Raw genomic sequence first — 12,687 nt, 5'->3', positions numbered from 1 at the left:
CCTTGATCACATTGTGCACATTATGATGATGTCCTACCGAGTGGGCCCAGATATACCTCTCCGTCACACGGAGTGACAAATCCCAGTCTTGATTCGTGCCAACCCAACAGACACTTTCGGAGATACCCGTAGTGTACCTTTATAGCCACCCAGTTACGTTGTGACGTTTGGCACACCCAAAGCACTCCTACAGTATTCGGGAGTTGCACAATCTCATGGTCTAAGCAAATGATACTTGACATTAGAAAAGCTTTAGCATACAAACTACACGATCTAGTGCTATGCTTAGGATTGGATCTTTTCCATCACATCATTCTCCTAATGATGTGATCCCGTTATCAACGACATCCAATGTCCATGGTCAGGAAACCGTAACCATCTATTGATCAACGAGCTAGTCAACTAGAGGCTTACTAGGGACATGGTGTTGTCTATGTATCCACACATGTATCTGAGTTTCCTATCAATACAATTCTAGCATGGACAATAAACGATTATCATGAACAAGGAAATATAATAATAATCAATTTATTATTGCCTCTAGGGCATATTTCCAACAATAAGGTGAAGACGAGGTCTTCTGAGTTGAATCTCAGCCTCCCTAACCAGACGTACAGTTGTCACAGCAACTGGAACTGGTCCAACAAATCATTGTCTTCAACGAGACACTGGTTTCATCTTTCCCTTCCCTTTACTTACTGTTGGTCCTTATGAAGTCATTGTATGATTGCATTATCTTTTGTCTTCACTAAGTGACTGCTTGTTCTGATTGGCTTCACAATATCTTCCTACCTGATCTTTACTGCCTAGCTGCTATTAGTCATTGTGCTTTCACTTCATTGAATACTTGACTATGGTTTGCCTAGTGTAGTCTACCTTTCGCTGCATGGTAATAGGTTTATTTCTATCGTTTGTCTTCGAAACTTCCATGTTTTGAAGACTTTCATAAAAATCGCCTATTCACCCCCCCTCTAGTCGATCACCAGCACTTTCAATTGGTACCAGAGCAAGGTACTCCCTTGTTCTGTGTGATTCGGTTTAACCACCTGGAGTTTTAGCTATGTCAACTGCAGGGATAATTAAAGTCTCCGCTGCATGCCCCGTATTCGATGGTACTGAATATCCCTACTGGAAGAATAAGATGCGCATGCATCTTGAAGCCATTGATGTTGACCTATGGTATGTCGTCAAGAATGGCGTTCCCAAGGCTGGTGAAGGTGTCACCGCTGCTGATGTCAAGAAGTTCGTTCAACTGGACTCCACTGCCAAGAACATCATCTGTGGTCATCTGACCAAAGGACAGTATGGCCGCGTGAGTGCTTTGGAAACATCTAAGCTAGTCTGGGACTGGCTCTTCAAGGTCAATGAAGGCGTCTCAACCCAGAGAGATCAGAAAATCAGTGTCCTTCGCAACCTCTTCAACCGCTTCAAGAGAAATGAGAATGTCCAGCTCACGTTTGATCGACTTGTAAGTGCATCTAGTGCCACCCCTAGTTGGTTTTGGAGTATTGACGACAAACCTAGTTGAGGGACTAATGTGTTTGTGAGAATTGCAAGATAACACAGGTAGAAGTCCCTCATTGATTCGGTTTTCCTACCAGAGATGACCCCTAAAAATGTATGAAGACATTGATGTCAAAGGTGGTATATGAAGATATTCACATTGAAGACTATGACAAGAGAAGACATCGCATGAAGCCTATGGAGCTCGAAGACTTAGATCTTTCGTAGTTCTTTTTCTTCTTCTTTGTTGAGTCATAGGAACCACCGTACTGTTAAGTGGGGTCCAAGAGAACCAGTCAGAATGACTGAAGTGATGCTTAAACAAAACCTATGTCTTTGAGTGAAGACTATGAGAGCGAATCTTGTCCAGAGTCGGACAAGTCAGCTTTGCTTGTAGCCCAAGTAAAGTTGCCGTGTGAGTTTGAAATCTGACCGTTGGAACACGTGTCAGTTCCTTAGTGACCCAGGGTCATTTCGGACAAATCAGGTCGGGTTGCCTAGTGGCTATAAATAGCCCACCCCCTACAACCATAAACGGTTGGCTGCTCAGAGTGAGTATACGGCTTTTGTTGTTTGAGAGCAACCCACCTCGAAGATTTCGAGAGAGAATTCCTTGCGAGGATAAAGCCCTAACCATCCAGAGCCAAAGAGAATTAGGCATCACTTAAGTCTTCTTGTCTGTGTGATCTGAATACTTATTACACTTGAGGACTGTGAATCCTCCAGCCGGTTAGGCATCGCGTTTTGAGCATCCAAGAGACATTGTGGATTGTCGGTGAACGAAGTCTGTGAAGGTTTGGGAGTCTACCTTGAAGACTTACCATAGTGATTGGGCGAGGTTTGTGTGACCTCAGCTCAAGGGGAATACGGTGAGGACTGGGTGTCCTGAGCTGCGTGTTCAGGACTGGGTGTCCGGGACTGTGTGTCCTCAGGTTTAAATACCTAGCCGCCCTAATCAGACGTATAGTTGTCACAGCAACTGGAACTGGTCCAACACATCATTGTCTTCAACGAGTCACTGGTTTCATCCTTCCCTTCTCTTTACGTACTGTTACTCCTTGTGAAGTCATTGTATGATTGCACTATCTTTTATCTTCACTGAGTGACTGCGTGTTCTGTTTGGCTTCATAATATCTTCCTACCTGATCCTTACTACATTGCTGCTATTAGTCATTGTGCTTTCACTCTATTGAATACTTGGCTATGGCTTGCCTAGTGTAGTCTACCTTCCGCTGCAGGGTAATAGGTTTATTTCTAACGTTTGTCTTCATAACTTCCAAGTTTTGAAGACTTTCATAAAATTCGCCTATTCACCCCCCCTCTAGTCGATATAACGCACTTTCAATTGGTATCAGAGCAAGGTACTCCCTTGTTCTGTGTGATTTGGTTTAACCACCTGGAGTTTTAGCTATGTCGACTGCAGGGATAATCAAAGTCTCCGCTGCGTGCCCCATCTTCGATGGAACTGAATATCCCTACTGGAAGAATAAGATGCGCATGCATCTTGAAGCCATTGACGTCGACCTATGGTATGTCGTCAAGAACGGCATTCCCAAGGCTGGAGAAGGTGTCACTGCTGCTGACCTCAAGAAGTTCGTTCAACTGGACTCTACTGCCAAGAATATCATCTGTGGTCATCTGACCAAAGGACAGTATGGCCGCGTGAGTGCTTTGGAAACATCTAAGCTAGTCTGGGACTGGCTCTCCAAGGTCAACGAAGGCGTCTCAACCCAGAGAGATCAGAGAATCAGTGTCCTTCGCAACCTCTTCAACCGCTTCAAGAGAAATGACAATGAGAATGTCCAGCTCACATTTGATCGACTCACTGACATCACGAATGAGCTTCAAGCCCTTGGAGCTACTGAGATCACCAAGCATGAAGTCGTCAAGACACTACTGAGATCACTTGACAGTTCGTTTGACACCCTAGCCCTGATGATTCAAGAACGTCCTGATTTCAAGACACTCGATCCGTCTGGCATACTTGAGAGGCTCAACACACATGAGTTTCAGCATTCTGAGAAAAGAGATATCTACGGTCCAAACTATGGGCGAACTCGTGCCTTGAAGGAAAAAGTTGTCTCCTCATCTGAAGAAGAATCTGACAGCAGTTCTGATGATCCTGAAGACATTGGAAGGGAACTTGCTATGCTTGTGAAGAAGTTCCAAAAATTCACCAAGAAGAAAGGCTTCAGAAAGTCTTCCCGATCAAGCTCAAGGAATGACGAAGCTTCTGCTCATGACTAGAAGAAGAAAACATGTCACAAGTGCAAGAAACCTGGCCACTTCATTTCTGAGTGTCCGCAGTGGGACAATGAGAACAAAAATAAGAAGAAGAGCAAGGAATATGATTCTGACGACAAGAAGAAGAAGAAATACTCAAAGTCTTCTTCCAAGTCTTCTTTAAAATCTTCATCACACAAGAAGAGCTCATCTGGCAAGGCACGTGCGTTTGTTGGCAAGGAAATGGATTCAGAGGAGGAGTCCGCTTCTGAGGAGGCGGAGGTTGAGTCTGAGGAGGAGTCCGATTCTGGCGTCGCAAGTCTGGCTACAGCATACGTTGCCAAGTCCATCTTCAACACTGAAGACAATGACTTCATCACCGACACCGATGCAAATGACAAGGACTACTCCGCTCCTACCTACTGCTTCATGGCACGCGGTGCCAAGGTAAACACACGCACTACTCACTATCAAACATCTAGTGACGATGACTCTGATTGTGGTTCAAAACCCAGCTACAAAACACTTGCTAAAATTGCAACTGAACAACAGAAAGCCATGGAACATATTCAAAAACTATTAGACAAAAGCAATGATCTATTAGGCGCTGAAATGACTCGATCGGAGTCCTTAATCGAAGACATAAAAAATCTTCACGTTAAGTATGAGGAACTTGAAAGTTGTCATGAAACGCTCTCAGCAACTCATGAAAAGCTTTCCTATGATTATCTTCAAAGGAAGCAAGATCTTGAGAAATTGAGAGTGGCTCATGAAGATCTTCAAAAGGAAAATGAGTCACTTCACGCCAAACAGATCAGTTCCGCTCAGGAAGGATTTGAACCACCATGTATTAAATGCATTGAGCGTGATAATGCTACTACTGTTGCTGAATGTTCTACTGCTGCCACTGTTGCAATATCTTCAGCTGTTGATGTGGGAACTAACCCCTCTGCTGAGGATTCCACTGCTATTGCTGATGAGAATGCTAGATTGAAGACATTGCTTGAAACAGGGATGTACAAAAGTCTTAAAGGGCATCCGACACTATGCGATGTCCTCAAAAAGCAGATCTTGAACCGAAACCCGAGGAAAGAGGGTCTTGGGTTCGTCAGGAAAATGAATGCTGATGGCTCTTACTGGAAACCTGAGCAGTACCCCAAAACCACATGGGTTGCTGCAAAGGAATCTTCAGCAGATCTATCCAATCTATCTGGCTTCTCTTGTGCAAATCCCATTGTCATTGATGAATCCTTTGATGCAAACTATAAACTGTTTAAGAATCAGAATGGTGAAGTGTTTGCCAGGTACATTGGTACTAACTGCAGGAATGGACCGCCTATGAAGAAGATCTGGATTCCGAAAAAGTGTCTAGAGAATCTTCCTGTGAATGTCATCATGACACCACACGTGAAGAAGACAAACCTCAGACCAGAGGCTTCATACGGTCCAAAGGCTTCATACAGACAGAGGAGTCACCTGAGTCGCACTAACGCAAATGTTTTGCAGGGAAACCATACTCAGGCCTATGAATATGAGCGCGGTTCATCAAACCGCCATGTTCATAAGACCAAGAACTATTCTGCTTATTCTTATGAGTACTATTGTCCGCCTGCAAGACTTTTTTCTAGGGCTCCAAAGTCAAAGTTCTCAGATGCTGCACTTAGACTTATTGCTTCTAAGCCACCCTTGAAGATGTGGGTGGCTAAGAAAGCTTAACTCTCTTTTGCAGGGAAAGGTCTCCAGCAGAAAACCAAAATCGTCTGACGCTATTGCTGGGGACCTTAAACATCTTGTAGGGCGCAAGATCAAATGCCCGAATGGTCTTACTATGTACTTCGTTCCTGAATCGCTTGCTACTCTCCCTATCAGTCCTAATCTGGATCTAAGCTTTCATAACCCACTGGTTCATCAAATGTTTTTGCTTCACAACTCTCTTCCTGAAGCCTATCCCCCTAACTGCACTGTAGGGTACGACATCAGCGTCTTCAGAATGGATTATTGATAATGGGTGTACCAACCACATGACTGGCAAAAGAAGCCTTCTTATGGACTCAACCTTACGTCCATCCGACAAGAGTCACATCACATTTGCTGACACTGGTAAAAGTAAGGTATTGGGTCTAGGTAGAGTTGCAATCTCAAAGGATCAACACATGGATAAAGTCATGCTTGTTGAATCCCTTGGCTTCAACTTAATGTCTGTCTCAATGCTTTGCGATTTGAACATGATCGTAATATTTGGAAAGTATCGCTGCCTTGTACTAATGGAATCTGACAAGTCTCTAGTGTTTGAAGGGTATCGGAAAGATGATTTGTACGTGGTAGATTTTTCGGCAGGACCACAGCTTGCCGTATGTCTTCTAGCAAAGTCTTCAGAATGTTGGCTCTGGCATCGGAGGCTAGGGCATGCTAGCATGAGGAACCTCCACACCCTTGCAAATAAGAAGCATGTCATAGGCATCGAGGGCGTCAAGTTCAAGAAAGATCACTTATGCGGTGCCTGTGAAGCAGGGAAGATGACGAGGGCCAAACATCCCTCGAAGACAATCATGACAACCACTCGACCCTTCGAACTGCTCCACATGGATCTTTTCGGTCCCACTCATTACTCAACTCTTACTACTACTGCTTGCCTCTATGGCTTTGTTATTGTTGATGATTATTCTAGATATACTTGGGTGCACATAATCCTCTACAAGATTGAAGTGCAGGATGTCTTCAGACGCTTCGCCAATCGAGCAATGAACAATTATGGCGCCAAGATAAAGCACATCAGAAGTGGCAATGGCACTGAATTCAAGAACATTGGCCTTGATACATATCTTGATACCTTGGGCATCACACATGAATTCTCAGCCCCATACACCCCACAGCAGAATGGCGTCGTCGAACGCAAGAACAGAACACTCATTGAGATGGCCCGAACGATGCTTGATGAATACAAGACTCCAAGAAAATTCTGGCCTGAAGCCATTGATACTGCATGCCATACAATCAATCGTGTTTATCTTCACAAGCTTCTGAACAAGACATCTTATGAGCTCCTTACTGGCAAGAAGCCAAATGTCAGTTACTTCAGAGTATTTGGTGCCAGGTGCTGGATCAAGGATCCATATCACACTTCAAAATTTGCACCAAAAGCACATGAGGGTTTTATGCTTGGATATGGAAAGGATTCGCACTCCTACAGAGTCTTCAATCTCTTTCATTATAAAGTGGTTGAAACAGTGGATGTGCGGTTTGATGAGACTAACGGCTCACAAAGAGAGCACCTGCCAAACGTGCTAGATGAAGTTCCATCCAGTGAATCAATCAAACTTATGGGAACTGGAGAAATCATACCATCTGAATCTTAGCCTGAAGAGGAACTTATCATCTCCACACCTGATCAAACTGAAGACAATGCTCAGCCTGAAGACACTCCCACGAACAATGACAATGATCAGAAAGAGCAAAACCTTCGCCCTGTACATCCTCGTGTTGCCAATGAAGTGCAGATTGAGAGAATAATTGACAGCATCAATGCACCCGGTCCGCTCACTCGATCAAGGGCAACTCAGCTGGCAAATTTCTGTGGGCACTTCGCTTTCGTCTCAATAACAGAACCCAAGAAAGTTGAAGAAGCCTTCATGGAACCTGAATGGATTCAAGCTATGCAAGAAGAGCTTCAACAGTTTGAACTGAATAATGTATGGGAACTGGTTAAGCATCCTGATCCTCGGAAGCACAACATAATAGGCACCAAATGGATATACCGCAACAAGCAAGATGAGCATGGTCAAGTTGTCAGAAACAAAGCTCGTCTTGTTGCTCAAGGATATACTCAAGTGGAAGGCATTGACTTCGATGAAACATTTGCTCCTATGGCTAGACTTGAAGCCATACGCATACTGCTGGCCTATGCCAATCATCACAACATACTTCTATATCAAATGGATGTGAAGAGCGCCTTTCTCAATGGCAAGATTGAAGAAGTAGTGTATGTTGCACAACCTCCTGGCTTTGAAGATCCAAAACATCCTGACATGGTATACAAGCTCAACAAGGCACTGTATGGCCTCAAACAAGCCCCTCGGGCCTGGTATGACACACTCAAATACTTCCTGAAGAGCAAAGGCTTCATACCTGGTTCCCTAGACCCCACTCTCTTCACGAAGACATATGATGGTGAACTGTTTGTGTGCCAAATATATGTGGATGACATTATCTTCGGCTGCACCAATCAGAAGTACAGTGAAGAGTTTGGATATATGATGCAAGAGCAATATCAGATGTCCATGATGGGAGAGCTGAAGTTCTTCCTCGGTCTCCAAATACGACAGCAACGCAACGGCATCTTCATATCTCAAGAGAAGTATCTCAAAGATTGTCTGAAGAAGTTCGGTATGCAAGACTGCAAAGGCTTCACGACGCCAATGCCAGCCAAGCATCATCTGGGTCCCGACGACAATGGAAAAGAGTTCGATCAAAAGGTATACCGCTCCATGATTGGTTATTTGCTTTATCTATGTGCATCTAGGCCAGATATTATGCTTAGTGTTTGCATGTGTGCTCGATTCCATGCGACACCAAAGGAGTCGCATCACTTAGCTGTGAAGCGAATTCTTCGATATTTGGCTCACAACCCAACTCTAGGATTATGGTATCCAAAGGGCTCAGAGTTTGATCTGGTTGGATTCTCGGATGCTGATTATGCTGGTGACAAAGTGGATCGCAAGTCTACATCAGGCACATGTCACTTTCTGGGACGATCACTTGTATGTTGGTATTCAAGGAAGCAGAACTGTGTATCTCTCTCCACTTCTGAATCTGAATACATTGTTGCTGGATCTTGCTGCGCTCAGCTTCTGTGGATGAAGCAAACACTCAAGGACTATGGCATTCATCTGAAGCAAGTGCCACTCTACTACGACAACGAAAGCGCCATCAAGATTGCCAACAACCCAGTTCAGCACTCGAAGACAAAGCACATTGAAATTCGTCATCACTTTTTCAGAGATCACATTGTGAAGGAAGATATTGATATCATACACGTCAACACTGAAGAGCAATTGGCAGATATCTTCACCAAGCCCTTGGATGAGAAGAGATTTTGCAAGTTACGGTGTGAGCTAAATATCCTGGAATCCTCAAATGTCCTATGATCAGGCACACATCCTAACACTTATGCATATTGATGACTTAGATGTGCAACACACGAAGTAAAGTATATCTTCAATCAATGAAGACATACATTCTAAGTGTGAATACATTAATGTGGAATTTGACTTCGGAGCGCCACGATAATTGTGCGCCGTGTCTGGGTCTAATACTTCCTATACGGTGGGTAACACCACCACCAAATGTTCTGTTTGAAGTGTTTCACTCATGGCGTTACATTTGCTATGTCTTCACATTTGGTTTGGCTTCAATCTCAACATATCTTCATGATTATCTTCACTATGTTGATTATATAGATATATATATACTAGTGTTCTGTCCTCTACAGCATTCACTTATAGCTATGTCTTCTTGTTGAATCTTTTGAACTAAGTGAATGTGATCGGACCCTAACCTATCTATGCTTTCTATCTTAAACTCTATCTCTCCAAATCATATGCATTCTATTGAAACTGTCGAATGTCTTCTCTGCGTCCTTGTCAGCAGAAGATACAGAGACAACCATTAAGTCTGTTTTCAATGCTCATTCCTCCACCTGAAACCCGCGGAAGTGGGAACGACCACCCGACAATCCAGGCGTGCGTGGGACATGGAACAAACCCCAATATGTTGCATGATGGCCACGTGTCCTCAGATGCTAGGGGCACCTGTGTAATAACGCAGTGTCGCCCCTGTACCTATAAATACACACCTCACAGCAGTCATTATCTCTTCTTCCACTCTCGCACGAACCCTAGTGCCACCGCTAGCCCTCGATGACGCCGGCGACGAAGCGCTTCGCTGCCGCAACCTCTCCGACGCCGTCTTCACGCCGACCGCGGACATTGCCTTCTCCGCCGTCGCCGTAGGTGTCCTCCGTCGCCAAGTTAGGGCACGGACGATCGAACTGCTCGGCCTCCTCTTCCACTCCGTCTAGCAGTTCTTCGTGTGGTAAATAAAACCTCCTTTTACGGCCTCTTTGATCCTATAGCTTTATCACTTTCTACCACAAGCAGTTTCTATTCACACAAGTTGGATCTCTTTCATACTGCATCTCATAACATGCCTAGTATATTCACTTATGCTTCACAAAGTAGTTAGACTCCTCACTTGTACTGATCCGTGGATTCATACAAATCTGAAACCAACTCCTTATCTATGAGTGAATGTCTTCGCACGATGAGGTCAATGTCTTCTAAACTGATTTATCTTCAAAATCATCTGAGAATGCATATGACCTCTTCCCCTTCCCTCGCACCTTAATGCTGTCACAGGTACATGTCCGTGGGAGAATCCCTTGGTTCTCATAGTCTGCATTCATTTGCAGAATTCTTATAGCATCACATAAATTCTCCCGAAGCCAGTTCCTGTTTGTCCAGCAAGCGAAAACCTTTGAAGCCTCTGAACGTATTGAAGCCTTTCAGATTAAGGTTCATGGCTTCAGAAAAATCAGCAAGGAAGGGTGGCAGAAAGTGTCAAGGAGAAACATCAAGAGATCTGCTCGATGACCTCTCAGAGCTGTACAAGACAGATCCTGAAGAGGATTACAATCAGCGCAAGACGCGAATCCAATGGATTCGACGCTATTGGGCAGAACAGTGGTTCAAGTACAGATTTGTGACCAAGGAATATGCTGAAAAGAATGCCATCGAGCGACCATGGGGAGACATCCTCTACAAAAATCTTCAACCCAGGACCAGAGATGAAGCCATTGAATAAGGCTTCTATCCCTGCATGGTCCGTCGACCACAGCCTGCGGATGCTGACCCATCGTCTCTGCTATGGTGTTGTGATGACAATCTGTTTAAGCGCAACTTCCAGTTTGCCCAGAACTCAGCGAAGCAGAACAAGAAGACTTTGGTTTTAGATTTCAACCCTGGTCCCTCTGCTCCCCGTGCCGATGGAACCCGTGATGCAGAACCCAATGTCATCGGTCCTTTCTACAACCTTGAAGGTCTCATCACCCATATCTTGGTTTAAGGGACAGCCATGAATGAGCCTGCAAATGACGCTGAATCTGATGAAGCGCCTGCAGCGCCGAAGCCAAAGAAGCTGAAGCAGCCAAAAGCTTCAAAGCCGGCCTCTGCACCAAAAATCTCACGGGCGAAGCCACTGGCAACTGCACCTCCTGAAGACAGTGTGCAGTCTGAAGATTTGTCACGCATCTCCAAGCCCCAGAAGGTCAAGATGCCTCTGCCACACACCGGCCAAGAGCTAACAGCTGCTGCCATTCTGCGCAATGATGCCATTGATCTGTCAAGTGATGAAGATCTTGCAAATGACGCTCTTGAGCAACTCATCAAGAGCAAAGAAGAAGCAGAAATCTTCAATGATCTGCCTCTCTTTGATGTAACAATTATCCACAACTTCATTGATGAGTGGTTTGACACGCCAAACATCAGCTTTGAAGATCTGCAACTACCCATTGGACTCAGTGTCACCTTCCATGGCGCCATTGCTTCAGAGCTAGCCCTCGCTTAGCGCACCATTGAACTGAAGCAAAAGATTGACTATGAAAAGGCTCAGTTCAAGAAGCATATGGCCAAGCTCAGCGTGCAAGAGGTGAAAAACTTCAAGATTATGCTCCACGAGCTCAAAGAAGCCTTTCTCAAGAAACGCGCAGAACCTCAGGGTTCTCAGGAGCATATGAAGAGCCTGGCTGACAAGTGTGTGCAAGGCTACAACGAAGCTGAGAAGCGCAAGGCCCTTGGGCGTCCGGGCATTGATCCCAGGATGGCTGCTAAGCAGAAGAAGAAGCCCATTGTGGACGAACCTCTCGCACCAAGGCAGGAAACAGATCCCATTGTCTTCCCAACTAGAATGACTGGCTCGAAGCCAAAAGCCCGGTCAACCGCTTCAGAGCTGAAGAAGACAAGGACTGCTGAGGCTGAAGCCAGGAAGAGGAAACATCCTGAAGCCTCTCCTACTGCCCCCTCCAAGAAGAAGAGGAAGACCAAGAAAGAACGGGCTGCTCCCACAGAGCCTTTGATTGTTGAACCCATTTCCATGGTTCGTCCTGACGCTGAACGCCAACTGACAATCCATGAGCCTGCTTTCACAGAGGCTCATGACGCTGAAGACTTTCCAGCAGCTGATCCCATCGCTGCTGACGACATTGGTCACCATGACCATGTAGAAGATGGTGCAGTCCTTCCTCAGCCCGAGCACAACGAACTCATCAGCATTGGTCGTCCTCTGACGCCAATTGCTCAGGATGCTTCATGGGCTGATTGCCCACAAGAGGAAGAAGACTTTGAGGCCCAGCCAACTCCAACTACACAGGCGCCGCCTGCGTTGCGCAGGCTTCGCAAAGGACCAAGGCCTCCAGTCTCTGCGTCTGAAGCTGAAGCTGCTGAAGACATTCCGGCTGCATCAGCCGATGAAGAAGAAGTCCCACAAGCTGCTATTCCCCTGTCCCACCAAGAAGCGGTTCTCGAGGAGAACGTGGTTGTGACCGACCCTCCAGCTCGTCAAGTGGAGGTTCAAAATCTTGAGGCTGCCACCACCAACACCAATGAAGCCACTGACGCTGTCATGGCTGAAGCTAATGTGGAGCCCTCCCCAACAAAAGCACCAGAAGTCAGCGAAGCCACTGATCCCACTACTTCTGTTCCCGCGCCTGCTGCCGGTCCTCAGTTCGACTATCATGTTGAGCACAGGCCTCAGGTACAGAAGCCAATCCCAAGATTGCCCAGGTTCCCAGGTCCTGCATCAGCACCTGGATCCTTCAATATCAATGGCTTCAGAGTAGACAACACATTCTTCAATAGCTCCAGGAACCCCTACTCAAGGGAAAGAATATCAACTGATCAGTTCTGGAGC

Source organism: Triticum urartu, chromosome 2, assembly GCF_003073215.2.
Source record: "Triticum urartu cultivar G1812 chromosome 2, Tu2.1, whole genome shotgun sequence".
Taxonomy (NCBI): Eukaryota; Viridiplantae; Streptophyta; class Magnoliopsida; order Poales; family Poaceae; genus Triticum; species Triticum urartu.
This window is presented reverse-complemented; position numbering follows the sequence as displayed.